General features: G+C 39.2%; 1 protein-coding gene and 1 pseudogene across 2 annotated transcripts in view; one reads left to right on the top strand and one right to left on the bottom strand.

Annotated features, from left to right (window-relative positions):
• LOC103676623 (metabotropic glutamate receptor 8) overlaps positions 1-25,356 on the bottom strand; it is a 580,162-nt gene that overhangs the window by 413,949 nt on the left and 140,857 nt on the right. The gene's annotated exons all lie outside the window — the stretch shown is intronic.
• On the top strand, positions 976-3,045 carry LOC103676669 (annotated as a pseudogene).

The raw sequence follows: 25,356 nt of genomic DNA, 5'->3' as shown, positions 1-25,356 counted from the left end.
ACAGTCTAGCTCAGTCTTTAGTCTTCTGTCTTACCATAAACTCCGCACCCATTCAACATCCAAACGCTACCCTGTTATAGCCTTTACCTAGATGACCACCATCTTGCAAGACTCATCTCAGGGGTCTACTCCTCTAGAAGACTTCCCTAACTCCACATCCTGCCGGTACTGATTGGTCATTCATAATTTCATCAGCAGACTGGAAACCTCTAGTTGGAGCATGTATTCCACTGTATTGTGGTTGCCTATTTAGCTGCTGATTTTCCCAACTAGCCTATTGGCTCCTTAAGGTTAAGATGTGCCTTTGAGGGATCCCTCCTACATTGTTGGTGGGAATGCAAGTTGGTACAGCCACTCTGGAAAACAGTGTGGAGGTCCCTTAAAAAGTTAAAAATTGAGCTACCCTATGACCCAGCCATTGCACTACTGGGTGTTTACCCCAAAGATACAGGCGTAGTAAAAGAGAAGGGCCATATGCACTAATGTTCATAGCAGCAATGTCCACAATAGCTAAATCATGGAAGGAGCGAGATGCCCTTCAACAGATGACTGGATTAAGTTGTGGTCCATATATACAATGAATATTACTCAGCTATCAGAAAGAATGAGTTCTCAACATTTGCTACAAGCATGGATGGCACTGGAGGAGATAATGCTAAATTGAAATAAGTCAAGCAGAAGACCCAACTTTATCATATGATTTCTCTCATCATGGAGTAGAACTAGGATGATCGGTAGGGGAAAGAAAGGGATAAAAAGGGGAGGTAATCAGAAGGGGGGAATGAAACATGAGAAGCTATGGACTATGAGAAACAAACTGGGAGCCTCAGGGGAGGGGTGGGGAATGGGATAGGCCGGTGATGGGTAGTAAGGAGGGCACGTATTGCATGGTGCACTGGGTGTTATACACAACTAATGAATCATCAAGCCTTACATCGGAAACCGGGGATGTACTGTATGGTGACTAACATAATATAATAAAAAATCATTATAATAAAAAAAAAAGATGTGCCTTTGAGTGAGTGTGCAAGATGGATATGTGAGTAATGGTTTCTGTGAAACCACGGAAGAATGCTGGAAAGATCCTTCAATGGACAAGCATAATGGAACAGACTGCCTTATGAACCAGCAGTTTCAAGAGGAAAAGTTAAACAAATTGCAGAAGTTACTTATTCTTTTAAGAGGTTTGCCTGGTTCTGGGAAAACAATGTTGTCGCAAATTCTGCTTGGTCAGAGTCGTAATGGCATTGTGTTCAGCACAGATAACTATTTTCACCATCAAGATGGGTACAGGTATAATTTTAATCAACTAGGTGATGTCCATGACTGGAACCAGAACAGAGCAAAACAAACTATCAATCAGGGGAGATCTCCAGTTATAATAGACAGCACTAATACACAAGCTTAGGAAATGAAACCATATGTGGAAATGGCCATAGGAAAAGGGTACAGAGTACAGTTTCATGAACCTGAAAACTGGTGGAAATTTGATCCTGAAGAATTAGAAAAGAGGAATAAACATGGTGTATCTTGAAAGAAGATTGCTCAGATGTTGGATCATTATGAATACGATATGTCCTCCATCTCTAATGTAATGAATTCAGTGGAACCACCACACAAAATCACACAAAGACCTCCTCATTCACAGGGGAGACAGAGGTGGGGAGGCTCCCTGGGCTCACACAATCAAGTTTCTGTTACAAATAATCATTACACTGGCTATTTTCAGCTAACACATTTGTTGCTTGCCCTTGAAAAAAATTAGTGAGCCTAACTTGAAGCTTAAATAATTTCAAATGGAAAAAAAAAAAAAGACTATGTTGCTTCAAAAAGAATGTTCCCAGCAAGTTGTTTAAATCCTAAAGTGTAAATAAAACTTACATAAAATTGTTAAAAAAAAAAAAAAAAGTTGTGCCTTTAAGGGAATCCTCAGTGCCCTGCAAAAAGCGAATTGTTAGTGATGGTGAATAAAAGTCTGGTAGATGAATAAATAAAGGAATGAATGGTCCAGGCTTTGCTCAATGCCTTCTAGTGAAGGTACCTACCAAACTTCCCATACGATTGGTTGTGACCTTTAAAAACCAGAGAGCTACTATTAAGTTTCTGCAGCATATGACAGGGCAAATGGTCTATTAAATGTACAAGATGCTGCTAAAGTATTTGGTGGCCTGAAACATACATGAAATAGGTTATTTTGAATGATTTACTAAAGAGAATATTGAACATTATCTTTGTCATGTGCATTAAATGTGAAGTCCACCCTAATAATAGACACATAGTAGAGAAAAACCAAAAGAGAAAGAAAAGAAAAAAGAAAAGAAGAGAAGAGAAGAGAAGAGAAGAGAAAAGAAAAGAAAAGAAAAGAAAAGAAAAGAAAAGAAAAGAAAAGAAAAGAAAAGAAAAGCCTTCAAGGAAAAACTGAATTTAAGGGAGTGCAGAGCCTCAGGTGCAATCTGGCTGTCTCAGAGGGTCCTCCGGCAGATCAGGAAAAGCTGTCTGAAGGAAGCAAGTCTAAAAGGAGGCTGCCCAGAGGCAAAGGTGTTGACACACTTAATGCGCTCTGGCAGTTGTTTTCACACATACTCACAATGGAAGAAGGAGTTGAAGCAAGAGAAACAGAAAAAGAGGAACATGACCAATTGTATTTGTGTAAAGGAAGAAGTAAACAAGAGGAGTGAAGACATACCATATCCTATTTATTCTATAAGCATGAAGGCAACAATTAAAAAATAAGATGGTCCAATATTAAGGTGATGTAATTACTATGTTGCCTAACTGGAAAGGAAATACTACCTTTTGCACTCTAATGCTTCCCAATAGAACTTTCTGCACCAATGGTTGTGTTCTATTGCTGCACTGCCTGATACAGGAGCCACCAGCAACATGTGGCAGCTGAGCACCTGAAATGTAGCTAGTGTGACTGAGCAACCCTGTTTTTCATTGTATGTGATTTTAACTCAAATTTAAATAGCCACACATAGCTAATGCCCTTTAGGCTGGGCAAATTCTACACCCCTACAGCTTGAAAAAATAAGAAATCTTTTTTTTTTTTAAGATTTTATTTACTCATTTATTTGAGAGAGAGTGGGGAGAGGAGTAGAGGGAGAGGGACAAGCAGACTCTGTGCTCAGCATGGAACCTGATGCGGAGCTCAATCCCACAACCCCAAGATCATGACCTGAGCTGAAACCAAGAGTCGTACGCTCAACCAACTAAGCCACCCAGGTGCCCTGAAAAAATAAGAAATCTTTTAAATTTAAGGCAGAAGAGGACTTAAGGGACAAGTTAATTTGTTTGGGAGATAATTAAATAATACTTCCATTGGTCTTTATCATTTGTAATGTACTTTCATATTTTTTGTTTAACAAGAGTATAGAAGCTGAAGATGAATGTGGATTCTCTATCAACAGAAGCACTAGGAAAGGAATTAGAGCCCTGTGTCCTCACCTACATAGAATGTGGCTCCTGTGGAACAAAGACCCTACTGAGGCTTGCTGGACAGGCAGAGATAATAGTGATTAGGAATACAGACTCTACAGCCAGACTGCCCATGCTCAAAACCCAGTTCTGTTTTACCGGCTGGATGACCTTCGTCAAATTACTTAACTTCTCTGTGCCTATTTTTCCTCCTCAATTTAATGGGAACACTAATAGTATTGACCTCACAGGATTGATACAAGTTAACACATGCAAAATGTTTAGAACAGTGCCAGGCATACATAGTAAATAAATTGCTCATAATGGATTAACAATTCACCCAGGGACCAGGGATCAGTAGTCCCCCAAGCACATGAAGAAACCTCTTTTGGAAGGACACGCTGCTCTGGTCTTGACTGGTCCTTCTTATCACTCTGAATATGTCTTTGCCTCATGAGTATCAGATGAGGTCTCAGATGAGGTCTCAGACAAGGGAAAGCACAATATTAAACAAATGATAACAGATAGTCTTCAACCAAGTTTTCACCTCCTCCTGATAATCCAGTTCCATCACCCTATTAGCCTAATTATTCTATCTAGTTTGCATGGCCACTTTGCCTTCCAAATTCTAAGAGGTTACAAATGATAATTAAAATTATGAGCTGATAATTCCTGTCAATTATTAAATGTTTTCATGTGAATAGAGCATTATAAATGACATTCATAGTCAGAATTCTTAAAGGACCCTGACTTTTCAACCTGCAACTGGGGTGTGCCCTGTACTCCTAATCTTGTTCTTGATTATACCCTAGCCTGTTTCTGAACTTTCTCTACTTTTCCAAGCCTTCACTGTCCCCATCTATCTGTCACTCATATACCCCTCACCTCTCTTTCTCCTCTCTCCAGCCAGCTCATTGCTTGGTGTAGGTGGTTAGAAGCTTTAAAGTTTTCTGGAAAGCTCTCCAGAGGAGTGGAATAATGTGTCTGTAAGGAGAGCTGATGTTGAACACATCAGAATGGAGGTGAAATTTAGAATACCTAAGAAAGAAAGGCATTAAACTGGAGAATAATAAAAATGTATAAATAAATAAATAACAATTTTCAGGAGTGATGCGAAATAAATTAAGGATTTTCAAAGTATTACAGAGCTAACAAGCCACAGCATATGACAAGGGTTCCTATATAATTGCTAGGAAGGAAAATGCAAGAATACTTTCTATTCTTCTCCAAACAACAAATTCAATGGTGTGCTTTGAATCAACAGAAGAAACCACTCAGGTTGTGAAGATGCTATGAAAAACGGTCATCTCCAGGGGCTTTATGAATTAATCCTTACCTGAGGCATGCTTTTGCATGCTCAGTGTGAATTATTCTTTGTAAAATTATACTGAGCAGAATAGAAAATACAGCTTGTAACTAGCTTAACAAACAACAGATTAATAGCATTTCATGTCAGCCATAGATAACTGAAAAGTCAAAAGCCCAAATATATATTTATCAAGACTTCATAAAATATTTGTTTTAAATAGAAGGAACCACGTTCTGCCCTTCACTTTTTGCACTTGGAAAACACTGGTGATTATCCTAATAATTTCAGAGGGCAGAAGTCTCTCCAGGACACTAGAATAATATGTCTTCACAATTCTTCATTTTCCAGTTTGAAATTGAAAAACTCATAAGAAAGAAAACAGTCTCCTGCAACAATCTGAGTTACTAATGAGTCCATTGCTTTTCAGACAATCTTGTGCAATATGTAGACAAATGCTTCAGCCAGCGCTGTTTAGTGACATCAGCTCACACTGCAATACATTATCCCCTGATGTGTGTAATAAATTACAGATACTTAATAATTTATCATGGTTGCTTTGAGAGCATCACACAGCACTTAGCATCTAACTCAACAGAAAATAACTATTGACCTCCTCACAGCAAATTCCAAAGACCTCATTTTTATACTCACTTGGCTAACATTCCTTTTAACCCTCTTCTTTAATTTCTCCTCTAAATTTTAAAATAGCATCTTATTTGGAAAGAAACTGTGGGATTATCTAGGGTCAACCCTCCCAATGTAGTACTCTCTCTGGCATCTCCAACAGATAGCTATAAACAAGTTTTCCAACTTCCTCAGCATCTCTGAAGCACTATTCTGTTTGTCCACTGGTAGGTCAGTTACTTTGCCTGGTTTGGCTTTATTGTGAATCTTTCCTTAAGAATCTGTTACGTTCACTGCAGCATTTGGACTTTTAAAAGCAGTGGAAATCCAAAGTATGTAAAGGTTAACACTCCTCAGTGCTAACACCACAGACTGGAAGGTAAGAAAGTCAATCAATGAACAAGCTGTTTATCCTTAGTTAATACCGAATCCAGGGTGCAGTTTTAGCTGACAAACTAAAGTCAAGGTTGGCATCACACAGAGCGAATCACAGAAAACTAATAAGGAATTAATACAGTATCTGTTATTAGGAAATCTTTTTCAGCATTCACAGTTGGTCAACCCACTGGAAGAATTATAAAGAAAAGGCAGAGCTCTTCCCCTTGAGGAGTACATGATCTAGCGGGGGACATAACAGCGTGTATATAAAGGTGGATTATTGAGTTCAAAGTATATTACGTAAATAGCAGGCAAGAGTGCCTGGAGACTTACAATGTCGTTTAATAAATTGAGTTAATCAAAGAAGCTTTTCTTGAAGAGGTATAGGTCTTAAAAATTAGAACATATTTTTAAAAAGAATGAGAAAGCCCTGTGTCTAGAAAGGAATGGATATTATCAGGTCACATAATGAAGAAAAATTCAAAAGGACTATCAAAAATGAATCTGTACAATTCAGATTAGGCAAGGAGGAGAGGAAGCGAGAAATCCTGCAAATGTTTGAAACTAGATCTGCTATAAAATGAAGTATAGAAAGAGTCCAGGTTCTGGAGTTGTATAATATCTAAAAACAATAAATGAAGAGGTCTGTCACAATTCTGGGAACCCCTTTTTCTATCCAGAAAAGGGTTAGAGCCAGGATGAGAATAATTCTGATCATGAAAAGCCCAAGATTNTTTCCCTAAGGAACCATGTCCTGTGATCTCAGAGAAAGACCCATTCTCCCATGGTTGCAAGGATGAAGCCCTCAGAATCATACCTAGACACCAAGCTGGACACCAAGTACAGCTGCAGCATGGATTAGCTCCCAGCAGGATGCAATCAGTGGAAACATACTTCTCTACCTCTTCTCAAGAAAACATTGTAAAAGGGACAGACTTCAAAAGCTTTTAAATGAAAGAAAGTAGAGGTTCAATTAAGTTGTATACGATCATAGGTGCTAAGGGCAATGCAGGAAAATACAGATCCTCCTCACTTACAATGAAGTTACATCTCAATAAACACATCACATGTTGAAAATATCTTAAGTCAAAAATGCATTTAATAGACCCAACCTGCTGAACATCGTAGCTTAGCCCAGCCTACCTTAAATATGCTCAGCTTATATTAGTCTATAGTTGGGCAAAATCATCTAACACAAATCCTGTTTTATAATAAAGTGTTGACTATCTCATGTAATTTACTGAATACTCTACTGAAAATGAAAAACAGAACAGTATGGGTACAGAATGGTCGTAAGAGTACTGGTTGTTCCTCAAGACTGTACGGCTAACTGGGAGCTGTGGCTCACTGCTGCTGCCCAGCATCATAAGAGATACACTATGGCATATCACTAGCCTAGGAAAATCTCAAAATTCAAGATTCAAAGCATGGCTTCTACTGAATGTATTTTGCTTTTGCACCGTTGCAAAGTCAAAAATCATATGTCAAACTGTTGTAGGTCAGGGACTGTCTGTAGTGCATCCTGAAATATAGTTAAGAGAATAGAGATTAATGATTGGATTGAGGTGATTTGGAAATCACTCTAGTAGTAAAAGCACAGCTGAACACACCAAGGTCTTTCACCTGGCCAGTTTCTCTTCTGTTCACACCTAAGTGGTGACTTTCAACCATTCTTCTTGTGTTCTTCTCTAAATCCACATCCCTTACTACTCCTAGTTAGCATCCTCTTCTTTCTGAATACTTATCATGGTTTACAGGTTGATAAACGTGTACATGCTGGCTGATGATGTAAGAAGACAGTGTGGAAGCCAAGACACTGTTCTGTGGAGATAGTTGTTATGGTTCAGACTTTGGTTCCAACACTTGGTAGTTGTAAATAAATACATTTCATTCCTCATAATGGTTACCGTAAGGATGAGGAGCTAGTATATGTGATGGTGGCAGAGCAATGTCTGGCATGTAATAACTCTTTGATAAATATGGAGTCACCCCCACTGGATTCATGAGAGCAGGGAACTTGTCTATTTTATCCATTACTACTTCTCTGGGACACTGCACAGTGTTTGGGATACAGGAGTTCTTTAGTGTATATATGTGGAATGAATGAATAAAAAAGTCATTCTAGCCTTTGTTACTCATTAAGTCTTTGATATGTATATATCCATAAATGTTCATTCTGTCCCCCTTGTTCTCAAGTACTAGGGGCAAGACATTATTCCCTTTGTGTGATGATCATACCTACACTTAACCAAGCACTTTCCCAATACTTGAGAAGCCAAATTTAGAGAAATGTGGGTGGCGGCAAAATCCCTCAGAGTTCTCAACTATGCTATCAAAATGCTTCTATGTTATAAATGTATAAAAAATTCATAACTCTAGTATACGTTTAAGAAAGGCAAAGAAATGTTCAATCCCTCTAACTAATAAACTGAGGGTCTTTGGGCCACAAAATGTAATTATTTAGCCCTGCTCTAAATCATTCATAAAAAATGTTTAGTGATGGGTCTCCGTAGCATGCTTGTGACTTTTTAAAATTGATTTTGATAATGGTATACACAGAGGTTAAACCGCTGAGTTAAAAATGAACATGCCAGTAATTTCTAGGCCGGAGAAAGTAGCAACACCAAAAAATTTGAAAGGTAAATAAATAAAATATATCTTCAATTGACTGGAGGTATTAAAGTCAACAGACCACTAAATAATATGAGGTTATTCTTGAGGGTCAGGTATAGAAATCTCAAGTCCCTTGTGCCTGTAGTTAGGGTCAAGAAGGAGGCAATTACACTTACATGAGCCAAACAAGACATGGGAAGAGAAAAGAACTGGTTGGACTGGATCTATAAGTCAACTTTTCGGTATGATTCGTAGGCTTCTGAGAGAGCCTTGGGCTTCACAATAGCCAAGATATGGAAGCAACCTAAATATCCATCAGTGAATAAACATAGATACACACACACACACACATACACACACACACAATGGAATATTATTCAACCTTATAAAAGGAAGAAATCCTGCCATTTGTGAATACGTGGATACACCTGGAGAACATCACATTAAGTGATATAAGCCAGTCACAGAAAGACAAATACTGCATGATCTCACATATGTATGGAAACTAAAATAGTCAAACTCACAGAAACAGAGGGTAGAATGCTGGTTGCAAGGGGCTGGGGATAGGAGGAAATGGGGAGATGGTGGTCAAAGAGTACAAAGTTTCAGTTATACAAAATAAGTTCTGTAGATCTAATGTACAGCAATGTGACTATAGCTAATACTGCACTGTACACTTGAAATTTGCTAGGAGGGCGATCTCAAGTGTTCTGACTACAAAAGAAGAAGAAGGAGGAGGAGGAGGAGAAGGGGAAGAAGAAGAAAAAGAAAAGGAGGAAGGAGGAGGAAGAGAAGAAAGAGGAGGAGGAGAGGAGGGGGAGGAGGAGAAGGAGGAGGGGGGGAAGGGGAGGAGGAGGAGGAGAAGAAAAAGGAGGAAAAGGAGAAGAAGAAAATGGTAACTATGTGAGGTGATATGTTAATTAGCTTGATTGTGGTAACTATTTCACAATGTATATGTATGTACATCAAAACACCAAGCTGCACACCTTAAATATGTAGTTTTCATTTTTTTCATTTTACACATAATTTTTATTTGTCAATTATACCTCAGTAAAGCTGAAAAAATAAAAAATAAAATAAGGTATAATGAAAAAATATATCCCTCAACTCAAATCCCACAATCAGAGCTCAATTTCTCTGACGAAGAAATTCCGTGTTCTTCAAAGTGAAATACTTTTTGACTCCGTGAAGGTTTGGAGCCATGTGCCAAAAGATTGCGCAAAGCCACAGGATAAACATGGCTTATCTACCTGCAAATTAAGTTTTCCTTGAAGATTTGAGGCAGAGAGAGACAAATGTTTTAACTGATAGTAATTTAAATTATTTGTTTATTTAAACAAGTGGATAAATTGTGCTGTAGAATGCAAGATTTGCATGCCTGTTAAAAACAAAACAGGAAACTACAAAGAAGCATTATGCTTGTGGCAAATCCTCTTAAGCTACACGGCAGTTTGTGCTGAAGAGGGACACTTCATTGGGAAAGACTGAGAAAGAAGAGGGAAAGGAAGAGAAGCCATATAGGCAAAGTTCACAATCTAGCTGAGACCCAACCCTGCTCAGGAGCAAGGGAATCTGGGAAACCCAGACACACTGGAAATAGGAATCCTCATTACCCAAGCAAGGAAGGCAGCAACTAAAACTGACAAAACACTGGCAATGTATGTCATCAGAGCCAAGAAGAGTGGTGTGGGAATGGAGACGAGAATAATGCAAGGTTTGGGTAGGACAAAGGTCAGAGCATCAGAACTACATCTACTTGTTGACTCAGTGAATGGAGGGCAAAGCAAAGGCACACACATGCACACTCTTACAGATTCAGAGTGAATTCTGACAACTGTGTATGTAGAGGAGGAAAACAGAATTCAATCAGGTTCAAGAGGAAATTGCTTACAGGTGTCCAGATGGACTTACCATATCAGCAAACAATACCTGCGTGTCACTTCCAAACTATGTTTTCCAATGTACTGACTTTCTAGGAACTATGACTCTGGTGTTTTCCTTTTCCTTTCAGCTGAAATAAATCATTTTCCCCAAAATAAATGTAGAAAGCAGTTTTGTCTACAAGTTCAGTGTTTTCAGGGGCAACAGAGATTCAGACTGCGTAAGCTGGCCACCCAGCTCATCATTTTTACATCTTCATGCAACAGAATATAAGCATGGTTGCTTTCGAGCATACATGACTACTACCAAGTCTGAATTACTCTTGCAACAAAGTCAGCATTAGGAAAAGATGAACATCAGTCAGTCGGTTAAAAATCTGCTTTCAACTCAGGTCATGGTCTCAGGGTCCTGGGATCGAGCCCCGCACTGAGCCCCACATCAGGCTCCCTGCTCAGTAGGGGTTCTGCTTTTCTCCTTCTCCCTCTGCCCCTACCCCAGGCTCATGCTCGCTCTCTCTCTCTATCAAATAAATACATAAAATCTTTTAAAAAATAAGAAAAGATAAACACACACACATACACACATCTAAATCATGCTGTTATAGTTATGACCACACCTTTCCAGACACATGAATAAGTTTCAGTGCTGGAATTACAACGTGTTTGGCTGAAAGGAACTCAGCAAATGATGGATATTTGAACTTAAAACAGTTGATGTAATGAGCACTGGGTGTTACATGCAACTGATGAATCACTAAACTCTACCTTGAAATGAATAATACACTATATGTTAACTAACTTGAATTTAAATTTTAAAAAAACCCAGTTGATCACTTGTCCTATGATATTTTTATCTTAACACTCAGTTCACATTATATTTGTAAAAACACAGAGAGCTAAATGAGCAACAAGACCAGGAGGACACTATTCTTTCCTATCATTTTCCATGATGGATAGGTTCCTCATGAAGGAGAAAGTATCTAAGAGCATGCCAGAAGTCCCGCCACGTTTTAATCTCATTTCATAATTATTCAGCAGGATTGTGGTAGAGACTCTCTGACTCTCTAGGATCCACACTTTCCTTGTCCTGCTCATTGTAGAATCCCCTGAATTTTATTTAGGGGAATCTTGTTCCTATCCTCCTTAGCCCCAGGTTTCCAAATCTTCTCCTATTTTTACATATCCTAGAGGCAGGCATTTAAAACATAAAGGAAATCTCAACTCATCTCATATTTTAAAGGAGAAGAACTTTATTTCTGGCCAGTGGCACCCAAACAGAGTCTTAAAGTGTATTTTGTTTTATACAGTTGATAACCCTGCACTGTATAATTGAAATTTGCTAAGAGAGTAGAACTTAAATGCTCTCACTGAAATGTGAGATAAAAAAGATAAATATGTGAGGTGATGGATGTACTAATTAACCACATGGGAGAAATCTTTTTATAATGTGTGTGTGTATGTATCTGTATGTAATATATAATATATATAAATATATATATAAAATATATATATATAAAATCACCATGATGTACACTTAAAATATAATTTCATATGTTGATTATACCTCAATAAAGTTGAAAAAAATTTTAAGATTTTATTTATTTTATTTTGAGAGAGAGAGAAAAAAAGAGAGAGCGCGGGGGAGAGTCAGAGAATCTCAAGCAGGCTCCACATTGAGCATAGAACTGGACTCGGGACTCAATCTCATGACCCTGAGAACATGACCTGAGCCGAAACCAAGAGTCAGATGCTTTACCGACTGAGCCACCCAAGCACCCCTAAAGTTGAAATTTTTAAAAAGTATATTTTGTTTTATACATGTTACATATTTGTATTCAAAAAGCAGAATTCTTAAAAAAAAAAAATCCAGAAAAAAATAGCAGCCGCCCTGTTAGAAACTACCATCCCATCCTTCCCTCTCCCAGCCTCCTTCACATCTACATAGGATTAAGTTTTTATGCATGAGTTGCTAACTGGAAGGATCCTGTAACTTCCTTTCCTATGTTTCCATAAGGACATTGTTTACCTCCACTTTGTATTACCACTCTCCCACATCTTGCAGTGGAAGCTATATGGACTAATGGTGTGTGCTGGCTTCGATTGTGAGTAGGCTGAGAGGCAACCAGGACAGGGCAGAGTGTTTAACAATCAGAACTACCCAGGTTTTTCCAGGATATTGTAAGAGCAGACATGCTCCCCAATCCTGGACCACCTGCTATTGAGACCAGCTTAAGTGAAAATGAAATAAGCTTCTATCTTGTCTATATTTGGGGTCTCTTTACGTTGTAGTAGCTCAAAGCCCTGTACCCTAATATAAAGTTGCTAGAGAAGGAGTATTGCCAAAGACAAAACTGAAAATATCTGGCAGTGGCTTAATGACCAAGTAGCAGAGTGGTAGGGACACAGGTATTGTAGCCTGCAAATCTGACAATGTGACCGTAGCAAAGTCAACTGCTTCTCTTCTCCAAGTAGTAGAAGATAAGATTGTCACTCAAGGTCTACTTCAAGAAACTCCTATGGAAGGGCGCCTGGGTGGCACAGTCGTTAAGCGTCTGCCTTTGGCTCAGGGGGCGTGATCCCGGGCGTTCTGGGATCGAGGCCCACATCAGGCTCCTCCGTAGGGTACCAAGCTCTTCCTCTCCCCACTCCCCCTGCTTGTGTTCCCTCTCTCTGGCCGTCTCTGTCAAATAAATAAATAAAATCTTTAAAAAAAAAAAAAAACTCCTATGGAACATTCCCAGGCCACATAATGGGAGACAGCCCAGTCACAAAGATTCAAATGGTGTAGGTATAACTTTCCCATTCAAGCCCATTGCTTCAGATGACCTCATGGTAGAAGCCCTTAAACTGGGGTGGGGAGAGTTAAAATGGGCCGTGCACTAAAGCCAATAAATAAAAAAGGTAGAATCTGCAAGCTTAAGAGCTGTCACCAAAGGTTGCTTTCATACAGAACAGACTGGAAGCAAATGACTGGAATTTATGAGGAAATTGCATTGCCAAAGAAAACAAAAGCCTACCTGACAAAGCCAGTGATTGTTCACTATACCAAATCTCAGGTCCCCATATGTGCCCCCATGGAAAGCAGGCTGTAAAAGGAGAACAGCTCCAGGGGACACTCTCCAACACTCACCACAGATGTGGCCACAAAAGATGAGGGCCACCAAGAACAAAGGACAGAGGAGTTGCTCCCAAAGAATAAGGCAGGGTGGCCAAGAAGGCTTAACAAGGACTGTCAAGCAGGTCCTGCCCAGCAAAATGTGAACACTGCTACTTACTAGATTCAGCTAGGTGCTTCCTCTTCCGCCCTTTCCAACTGAGGATTGTGTAGCACAGAACTCATCTTTTAGTGCTGGCATCACCAGATCCACATCTGAACTGATAGAGAGGCTGAACCTCTCCCAGAGCTCCTGGCTTCTCAGCTGGGTACAGTAATTGGATGAACTTTGTTTGTCTCCTTTGGGAAGGAAGGAAGTGTGTCCTCCGATGGGATAAAGAGTGAGAAGGAATATTTGGATGCTAGAGGAACAAACTTTGGCAGAGACTTGTTAATTATCTCCAGTGTCCCTTCTTTGTCCTTTTACGTTGGGAACGCCCAGAGAACTGTGAACTCCCTCAGCCTGAACCTCCACTGCCCAGGCTGTCTTGTAGCTGACTAGGCATGGCCATGTGACTAGATTTTGGCTAATGGGATGTGAATTTTGAGAAATGAAGTACGTGTTTATAAAAGAAATTGCTTGCCCTCAACTTTCTTTCTCTCTCTCTCTGTCCCCACTTCCCATGAGCTAGAATGCAGATGTGATGCCGTGTGCCACTGTTGAGCACACAGATGCGAACAGAGCCCTAGACATGCAGAGCAACAAGACAGAAAGAATCTGGGTCTCTGGGTGGCTTTCTGGAGCCAAGCCTCCAGCTCTTTCTGACCTGCCTTCCTAAACAATGTCTATATTGTTGAGGCACTATAAAAATAATAGTCTTCTTTTTATAGCAGCGAAGCCTGTATCCTAATTAATCTAGGGGAAAATTGAGAATCAGAGTGATTTGAGTACAAAGTATAGACTGTGCATCCATATGCATGAGCTAAAAGTGAGGAAACAGAAACTCTGTCATTTTAAAAAGAAAAGGCGGTCGCAAGATGAAGTAGGGAGTGTATTGAAATCCAGTAGCCTTCACCAGAGCACAACTGACAAAATCCATGTAAGTGAAACCATATTCAGTTTGGCAATGCTCTCCCTACAGAAATAAAAGAAATTGTAAAATTAAGTCATTTATCTTTTATTTCAGTGGGTTAGAGGTAATAATAGATCTATTCAAATTTGATCTATTCAAAAAGAAATCCCATTAAAAAAAGGTAACTTACTTGAAATTCAATTTGATCTATTCAAAAAGAAATCCCATAAAAAAAAGGCAACTTACTTGAAAAGTGAATGGTCACATGCCCCAATATTTGGCACCAAATATCAGAAAGGAAAATCACATAGAAAAAAGGCTGTAAACCTTTGTGGTTAAGAGGTCTGCTCCTGAAGATAGACCAACCAGTTATGCATCCTAACTCCCCAGTTGCTAGCTCTCTGACCTTGAACTCTAACCTAGACTCACCAAGCCTCAGCTGCCTGTGTCTCAGTTTCCTGTGGATTAAATGAAATGCACAAAGCACATGTGGCATTGCCCAATTCATAGTAAGATTGCAATAAATACTGTTTAAATTAATCACCAACTGATTGTGAAAAGGTCACAATTAGAAGCCAGACTTTGTGGCTTCTTTTTCAAGTTGGCAAGCCATAAAATGTTTAGTGCCTTAGGCTTCAAGGAAAAGCAGGAATTCAATCAGGAAATGTATTTAAAATAAATATGCTGATAAAAAGTCAGGTTCACAAGTTTTCTTTTCTTTTCTTTTCTTTTCTTTTTTTTTTTTTTTTTTTGCCGAACTTTCCAGCTTTTCTTTTCACAAGTTTTCTTAAACACAGCTTCTAGGTTTGAGAAGCAAACTCCCCTTTCTCTGTGCTTGAACCCACCTAAAGAAGGAACATCAGGTCTTTGAACTATTGCTTTCCATTTGTATGATTTCAGGCAAGTCCTCAGATATCTCTGAGACTAGGTTTCTTCATCTGTAACATGGAGACAATAATTTCTACTTCACAGATTGCTATGAGTATTAAATGAGATAATATGCATAAGAGGCTCACTATAATGCCTAGTGCATAGGAAGCATTCAGATAGTGGACAATGCAAACTTTGTTATTGGTATACTTATTGTTACACAAAATAGTAAAATACTTTCCATGTGATAAAACAATGACACCCTCACATGAGCTTGAGACCCACTGATTATAGGGCACACACTTTGTGCTATTATCATGTTAATGGGTCACACTGACAACCTAAGCATGTTCTCTCCCAATCTCCATCAATGCCAAAACATTATTCTTATAAGCCTCTTGTGCAGGGATGGGATGTATTTGTGAAATATGGATTCTGCCCCCTGGGAGACTAAATGCCTCACATGAAATTGTATCCGCATTGTTATTTCTTATTAGTGCCACCGTCTATCCAACTAAGATGACCACTCCAAGTTTGGCTAAGTAATAATTACAGCAAGTTTGTGTCACCCAGCATCCTCCAAGACATAATGATTTCACAGAACTAAAATTAAGTTTGCAAAGAAAATGACCTCCTAGCTTTCAGAATGCTGACTGGGACAACTAATGTCATGGGCTAACCCAACATTCAGGGTGGAGTGGGGCCCTTTCTCCTTCACCCATTCATGGCAATGAACCTGAAATTAAAAAATATGTTTGAAGAGAAAATGAGACTTTTCTTTTCTGGATTAAAATAGAACCTTTCCTCACCCACCTATAATTCCAATTCCTCATCCCATTTCCATCAGGATAGAAGATATTTCACATTGCTTCTTTTCATCCATTGTTTCATCTTTATTTTTAAAACAATCAATCTTGCCCAGGGAAACATGTTTATAGTATTTTCTCTTGCAGGTTTCTGATGATGGTCGCCACCCAGCCTGACCCAATTTTCTAAGCTGATTTTTCTCAGCTGTGGAGCTGCTTGCTGAGTGGTTTCACAGTTCATCTGCTCCAGTTCCCTATTGCCATAGTCCTAGAACCATCTTGGCTATATGTGATGGGCACTTCATGAAATGGTCAATACTGCTGCCCTTCCTCACTCAGGCCCAGGGGCATATGCGGACCCGGGTCACACTGCTTAGTGGTGGTAGAACTAAGACCAGAATCCATCGTCTTTGTTGTCACCATGAAGACAAGAGCCCTTGATCCTCTGTAAATCAAAACAGAAATCAAGGAACTTCAATTAAAGTGTTCTACTGGCTGACCTCATGTAGGCACAGCCTTCCTCTAGGACTTCTGGCTATCCCCTTATTAAGTCTTGGCTGTCTTCTAGGATCGTCATTTGGGGTCTTCTTCTTATTATTATTATTCTTTTTTTGTCCTCTCTCTTCCTTTGAAGATGTTTTCGACTCTGTCCAGTTGGATTGCTTGCTGCTTGGCTGGTTGTCCCGGCTAAGAGCCCAGGCTAGAGTGAGTGCCCACTGTGTAATCATTGTAGATTATGTGATTGAAAGGGGGCTTTGTATATCATTATTTGCTTGCTTGGCCAGTTTTCAGGCTATTTGTTTGCATCTACCTTGAAACAAAGGCAATGATAATGAGGCACAGAGTGCTACACATTTTTAGTTCACCATCTCTACAGCAGGTCTTTCTGCAGGAATGTGACCCATGCTACCTATCTATCAAACCAAGTCCACTTCTCCCCTCTCCACTGAGCCTTCCCTCACTCCCTCATTTCTGTTTCCTTCTGAAAAGCCACAGCACTTGTCTTAATATCTCTCATGACAGTTATTTCCAAACATGTGTTGAAATGGTTCACATCATGTTTTCTCTCCCCTACTCACTCACAAGCCCTTTGAGAACAGCCCCCTTGCCTGATTCACCCATGGAGCCTCCCCAGGGACCTGCACTGCCTTCACCAAATGCTCAGGAAACACTGGACCAAAGGACACACAATAGAGATCCAGTGGATTTTTCAACCCGAGCAGGAGCAATTCTAATTCTTCAGCTTCTGAAACAGAGTCTTGCTATAACCAAAACAAGCAAATTAAAGCCCTTCCTAGAAAGGGTCTTAATTGATGTTTATTTGAATCTGTACAATCAGCAGAACAAGTTCACATAATTTTTTGAATAGTTAATTTTTACTTCCAGAAAAGTACAGCAAACAAGGTCGCATTCAAATGTGACTATGGTGACAGAAGTCATAAACTCCAAAGTTTGTTGGAGCTATAAATAATCAATATCAAAGATGAAAATTACATTTACCTAGAAACATTTCTTTTAAAGAAAATCTGTTGTTAAGTCCCTCCCCACTTACATCAGGTAGGACACAGATAATTTCTTCTAAAATATATAGGGTAACTAAAAATCTTCCCTTTCTTTAAAAACTGAAATTTGATTTACAGTTATAATGCACTTTATCATCTTTCTGCAATACCTTTCCTCATCTGGGTTGGAGTAAAACTTTGAGAGAATTAGTAAAGCCTGTTAACCTCATGAATTGTTTTCTAGGTAGTGAAATTGAGAAGTTTCAAATTTTAAATCTAAATTTAAAATTTTTAAGTTAGAAAACTACTTTCTGGATAGCTTGATTACATGAGCAAACAAATCAAACACCCACATTCCCAGCTATAGACAATAGCATGGAGGTCTATCACTACTATATTGAGAATGTGCCTATTTTTAAAAATCCAAAATTTCTTGATAATGAAGTAGTTAGCATGTGGTCAAGATAACCATGTAGGCCTATATCCTATTTATTTATTTTTCATTCTGCATGTCTTCTGTCCTTCATTCCTCATATCATTTTCCCATCTCAGACTGTAAAAGTAGCTTGAGGGCTGAGACCATATTGTCAATAGTTCACTTTAATTGGAAGCAGTAGGTGCTTAAGCACTCATTACCTGACGAGGAACATCGCAACAACAAGCTTAGTTTGTAGGTCAGTGCTAATAAGGCCAAGGTCCTGGACCTGACACAGGTAGACGTTTCTTCTGCTCCATGACAATGAGCCAAATGCCTTGGTCTGTGCTGTTGCTCACCCATTGTGGTGGGAGGAAGGGGTGAAGGGTATGGACCATGAAGAATATGTGAATATTCTAGTTCAAGTTCCTATTACAATCAGGGTTGGAGAAGTACAATCAACATTGTTAAACTAAGAAGAATCAGGTTGTGGTCAAGGTCAGAAGTACGCTCAGTGAAGATAAGACTCATTAGTTCTCACTTCTGTTTTTTTTTTTTTTTTTAAGATTTTATTTATCTATTTGACAGAGAGAGGCAGCGAGAGAGGGAACACAAGCAGGGGGAGTGAGAGAGGGAGAAGCAGGCTCCCTGTTGAGCAGGGAGCCCGATGTGGGGCTCGATCCCAGAATGCCAGTCCCAGAAAGCCGGGATCATGACCCAAGTCGAAGGTAGACGTTTAATGACTGAGCCACCCAAGCGCCCCCTCACTTCTGTTTCTTTCTCTAACACACCCAAGTGAGAGCCTTGCTTCCATCAGGAACACAGACTCATGAGCACTGATCATCAAACAGAGAAATACACTCATTGGGCAGGGTAAGAAGGCTATCCCCATCATTTTTCGGGGTACATATTTTGAAAAAAAGGACCCTTGTAGATAATAATAACCCAGTACTGAACTGAAATTTAGTCAATTGAAATAGTGCATATGATATACTTTGGGTCTCATTAAAATAGTTTCTGATTCAGTAGGTCTGGGGAGGGACCAGAGATTCTGCATTGGTAGTAAACTCACAAGTGATATAAGGGCTGCTGGGTCCTTGGACCTTGCTTTAAGTAACAGGATTTGAGAGATTCTCAGAGTGGCATGTGCATAGGAATCCTGGAGCTCAAACATCTAAGTGGTCAAAAAACTTTTGAAGAAACTGACAAATACCAGTGGTCAAGGTCATCAAGTTTTCAGGAATCCAGATAACAGACCACTCACAATCATTCAGAAAGAATGGTCAAAAGTAAGTCTTAACAAGTGCTGAGAACTCAGTCAGGTGCTCCTCTGTCTCTGCTTCTAGAGCAGGCAGCGAGGGGCTGTGGGACACGGGGCAGGGGCCTGGTCTTGTGGGCACTGGCACAGAGAAGTCACTGCAGCTGATCTTAGACGGTGTGGTGGTGCTGATGGGAGAAAAGGAAGTAAAAGGTACTCAAATCTTAGATCCTTGCTGTAAGGCTAAGATCAGAATTGTACAGCTATCGGTCAGAGTCTGGCACAAGCTTTACAGATCATTTTATCCAAAAGTTGTTGGATGTTTAGGGTTTTGCAGTCTTCCCCATCTCAAATACATTAAATCATTGCCAGGCTCCATTTGACTTTAACAGGGTGGAATAGCTCTCAGGGTAATCCAAGGTGAAATCTTATTCACTTTTCCCCTCTCTAGTTGAGGTCTCTATATAGAAGGTGGTGGGGCAGCTAAAATTAGGCTTAGAGAATTGTGTTTGCAGAAGAGCCACAAGTGAGGGTGAGTCGGCTATGAGCTCAATAAAGAGTAAATAGATCGACATACTTACATCCATATATGGATTGATTTAGACATTTGTCAAGTATTTGCCAAAAGAGCTTTTCCCTTGTCTAAGGAAGACACTTTTCTCTCTAAGGGACTCATTTTCACTGGTGAGTTTGAGAAAAGTTTAAATGTTCAATGGGTAAGGTGAAAGGTACATTACTGCTTTCTGTATCTTTCCAGATAGCTCAGCTGATCCCCCTTCCTGGGCTAAATACTATTAGCATGCAAATAAAACTGAGGTCCTTCAGTTAGTATTGTGTGCACGAGACACTAATAGTCCCCATCAGAATCATGAAGCCTCTCCAGAGAACACCCAGGAACATGATAGACCAAGCTGACACAGACCTTCTTCTGATGACAAACACATGGCAAGTTGTATCAATAATAACCAAAATAAATATGATAGCTTGTCTGAACTTGAAGGAAAGATAGAAGATTCTCAGGGATGTGAGCTAGAGCTGTGGCTGGGACATCCAAAGTTATGTTATTAGTGTGTATGGGTACTAAAGTTCAGGCATAGTGTCCCGGCCTTGGACGTCGACCCAGTGGGGAATTAGAACTGAGCACCTGGCGCACTAGGTCTTCCCAAGCCTTGAGAAAAGACAGGAAAAATTCTACTCTGCCCAGATATGCTAAAGTAAAGTTTAGTTTCTACTCTAAATAGACTTAAATTATTAAAGATGTTAAAATAATAGAAAAAGAAATTCAGAAGTGATAGTTGCCATTACTACCTTAAGTTCAAACTGTTCCAGGAAATAGAAAAAAAAAATAGCCAAACTTTTTATGACCTTGATTCCCAAAGGATAACATAAACAAAGCTAAAAGACAAACCACAGACTGAAAGAAGTTAAGTGAACGTACATAAAATACAGAGAGTATCAAGAATATATAAAGGACTTACAAAAATCAATAAGAAAAAAACAAACAATCCTATGGAAAAATTAATAAGAGGTACATGCTGGTATTTCACCAAAATAAGACCCCAAATTCTAATAAGTATTTTGGAATCAGCTCAACTTCAATAATAATCAAAAAAGGTTAAATGACTAATAACATGGTATTATACATCTATCATGATGACAAATATAAAAAAGCTTTATACCAATTGTGGGTTAAGATAGGGGAAAACTTTAATACACTGCTGGTGGAAAAGGAGTTTGGCACCAACCCTTTGGAGAAGAAACTGGCAATATCTAGGACAAAGGAAGATGCCCTGAAAGCCAGGAGGCGCACATCTAGCTATTTGCCCCCGAGAAACTCTGACACATGCAGAGGGAGATGTGACTAGGTTGTTCCCTGTAGAAATGTTTGCAACAGTGAAAAATAAAAAACCAAAATGTTCATAAATAAGGAGAAATCAATAAGTAAATGTTGATATATTCTAGTTGTAGTATTTTATTTCTTTCCCTTTATGAGAAAAGGTCTGATGCAATTATCTTGCAACCATTTGTATTGCCCAGGCAGGGAGATGGGTTTATAGGTTTTTCTTTTTCTGCATTTTCTGTATTTTTCAAGTATCTTACAATTAGCTTTTAAATAAAAGTGTATTATAAAGTCTATTCAGAGCTATACATATTATTAAGGGAGGATATATATCCCTAAAACATAATCAAGCTTATGACAAGTAAATTACATAAAAATGTTTATACTATTAATTATTTTGTATAGGATATATATGTGTATATATGCACTATGTGTTTATATGCATGTATGCACACACACGATAGATATGTGTATATATGTGCATATATATATACACACTAAGTATATATTATATATACATACATACAAGCCTAGAAGAATACAGAGAATTTTTAATAGTGTTAACCCTGGGAAGAAAGTAGAATGGAAAAAGCGGGTCAAGAGGGAATTTTTCCATTTTACTCCACCTGATTTTGTGCTGTTCACATATGTATGAACATGTATTCACATGTTCTAGTATATTGATTGCATTGATGCCCCATTTATTGATGTTTCTCCATCCACAGCCTTTTTCCTGTAACTTTAAGGCCTCCACCTGGCTCTGACTGGCTTGTAACTCACTTTGGCCAATAGAATGCAAAGGAAATGACAATGTGCCGGGTGGAGGAGAGTCTAGTTATCCTAGCTGAAACTATTCTACACCTGTCCAGAGACAGTTAATCCCCCAAACATATAAGAGCACCAAGTCAAAATCAGAAATCTGCCCACCAGACTCACAGTGACTACAGAAGCCTGGGATGAGAAGAAATATCTAGCTGACCCATGAACTCATGAAAAATAATAAATGTCTATTATTTTAAGGCATTGAGTTTTGGAGTGATTTTGGCATGCTTTAATAGCTAATACATGCATTCATCATATAGGAAATTTTTAAGAGTGGAAAAAAGGTCCATCCATTCTAGTAAAAGTGACCTGATGATTCATACTTAGACACAACATGTAACAACTCCAAGCCTCTATTATTAATGTCATCATTAAGGTCTAACATCAGAACTTGTTCTATTTTGCCCACAAATTATCCAGTTTCTTATTTAGAAGATGGCTGCTTTATCTTCCATGAAGCTAGAGACCCGCCAATCTAGGCTCAAATGGAATCTTGTAGCGTATCATCCAGCATGGTGTGTCATGTGCCTTCATTTACCCTTCATCAAGTTTCTCTAACTGATGCTGAAGAAAAGACAGTGACAACAGATTGCTCATAAACAGGTGCTGCATTTGGTGGTAGAGTCCAGCCAAAATGAATATAAAGAGAAATCATGTCATTAAGTCTGCTCCAAACTGAGTCAACTGTAACACAGAGCACATCTTAGCAGACAGTACTATCCTGCATCTTGATTTACATAGATCACACCTGACTGGTGTGGCAGAAGGGTATAAACCTGAGAATTTGGAGGATGCCTTCTGCTACAAACTCTTGCTATGACTTTGGGCAAGTTATTTGAACTCTAGGTTTTCTTTCCTTTCCCTTCCCCTTCCCTCCTTCCCTCCTTCCCTCCTTCCCTCCTTCCCTCCTTTCCTCTTCTCTTCCTTTTCTTTCTTTTTACCTAAAGAGGTTGGATGACTTATCTCTTAGGTTTCTCCCAATTTGAACATTCCATGATCCCGAGACAGTGAAACAAGACCCGAGGCCTTCGGATCATAAAAGTAACCTTTTCATTCCACTTTAGTCTCCATAGATTTCGGTGTCCTTTCTCTCAGTCCAAATCACTCATTTGAAAAACTTGGACTGAGATGAAGATTTTAGCCGAAAGCAGGCTGAAAAGTAGTTGCCATCAGAAGTTCCTTTATTCGTCATTTTTAAATTGTCTACATTGCAAATGTTCTCCAAGGAAGATGTGTTGGTAATTATGGTCAACATCTTCACCTCATAGATGAGGAAACTAAGGCCCTGAATGAAAGGTCCTATAATTTATCAAATGCCATACAAAATCTTTGCAGGCACTATGAGCTCTACTTTTGTTTTCTAGTTCTTGGTCCATCCATTAATCCATTCAAATAAGATTTATTGAACACTTACTAGAAGCTATACTAGGCACTAGGGACCCAAGGAGTCCTAAGGCAAACTCACTGCCCTCATGGAGTTCATAGCCTGGTGGAAGTGAAGGATGAAGGAATCAGTCACACATCATAAGGCAAAGCTGTTTGTGGGATGCTTTGAGAACCCAGAGGAAAGAATATCTCACTCTGTTTGAAGACACATGTAAAGCTTCATGGAGAAATAGACAACTGAGCTGCATTTTGAAAAGTAAGGAATTTAGGCATACAAAGCAGAGGAGGATAGAGCAGAGAAAATAGCATATCAAAGGCATTTAAAACATACACACATGCACACACCACATACACACACACACCACACACATACACACCACATACATACACACACATACATGCATACACCCCCACACACACCCCCACGCCCCGCTATATATATATATATACACACACACACACACACACATATATATATATATACACATTCACACACATTTTTGGGAACTGTAAGCAGCTGATAAGCTTGAACCTAGGACGAAGGCTAGGAATGTCAGGAGACATGAAAGAAGAAATAGGTAAGAATAGATAATGCCAAGGAAAGAAGCTGACTCTTGCCTAGGAAGGTGAGGAATGAGCCAATAAAAGACCAAAACAGGTAAAGGACATAGTTATCCTTGGTTTTAACAAAGAGGATGCTCCTAACGAAGAGGAGACAAGAAGACCCAGCTAATGACTTAGAAGAACAATTGATTAGGAAAGGAATGAGAGCAGCGGGAGGCTAACACATGTCTACTGCTTTTTCCACTTATCTCTGTTGGATTTCATGCCCTCCAGCCCCAAAGTACCATTCGCCATCCAAAACCTGACCCCATGGGGAAGGCATTGGAGATGCTCAGGATTCTCAGCGGGGCCAAGCCTAAGGCCAGAGCACATTGCTGCTCACAGCTGGACCAGTGAACAAAGGCTGTGGGGATCCTAAGAGAAACATGGCCTAGGAAATTGCTGAGACCCACAAGACTCAATAATAGGTAGCACGGAAGTAGCAAAGAGTTCAATAAACCAAGGTGAAATCTTAACAAGTGGTATACTAACTTAACAGCCACGTGACACTGACAAGGTTATTTCACTTCTCCAAGAGTCAGGGTCCTAGTCTATATAAAATGGAGATACATTAACATCTGCCTCCTGTCATGGATATATATTAAATGAAATGGCACATGTGAGGCACTCCACACAGATCTGGCACACGGTAAGCACTCAGTAATCCATAATTACAGTTATTATCATTTAGTGTCATGCAGTCGAGCACCCTGCCTATTCCTAAAGAAGTCTGGAACCTGACAGATGGTCCTAGAAGGATTCTTCTTGATATCTCACCCCCCTTCTTCCCCTCTAGAGATTTAAGTGACAAAATATTACATTAAACGGGCCTCTCCTCTGCTCCATTGCAGAATTTCTTACATTCTTATGAAGCAGATTCAGTCTAAGCTCAATTAAGGGTTAGATCTACTCTTGGAGTAGCTAATAAAATTTTTTAAAATTATTTTCTTCCTTCTACCACTGAGTAGACCCTCTTTTAAAATGTGTAAAGAGTACTAGAATCAAAATACATATAATAGGCTTATATTTCACATGGAAAAAATAGTATATCTGCCACCATTCTTCTTATTTCATGGCGGTTTTGAGAGCTAAGAGTTGGGGTTAAGAATATTCCTTTAGATGGGAACTTTGCTGAATTTTTATCCACTCATTTCTTCCCTTCATGGAAAAAAAAAAAAAGGAAAGCTAAATCTTCTACATTGTGGGAAATTTTCATGTCTTAGCACCATCTACAATGTTGGAAACATTAAGAGACCAGCAATATTTCTTGTATAATGGAGCCAAAGGAATGAGGATGGATGAAAAGGAGGAACAGAGCAGAAGAAACTTGGGGGAGGGGGGTTTACCTCAAAAAACTATTCAAAACTCTGGACTTCTTAAAAACTATAGTTATGATGGAAGTGCTTCTTTCAGACCTGCAGCCTTATTGTAAGCTTCGAGGTTCCTGTCAAGCTTTTTAGATCATA

Source organism: Ursus maritimus, unplaced genomic scaffold (assembly GCF_017311325.1).
Source record: "Ursus maritimus isolate PB19 unplaced genomic scaffold, ASM1731132v1 scaffold_3, whole genome shotgun sequence".
Classification (NCBI taxonomy): domain Eukaryota; kingdom Metazoa; phylum Chordata; class Mammalia; order Carnivora; family Ursidae; genus Ursus; species Ursus maritimus.
The sequence above is the reverse complement of the archived record's forward strand: the minus strand, read 5'-3'. Positions and strand labels throughout refer to the sequence as shown.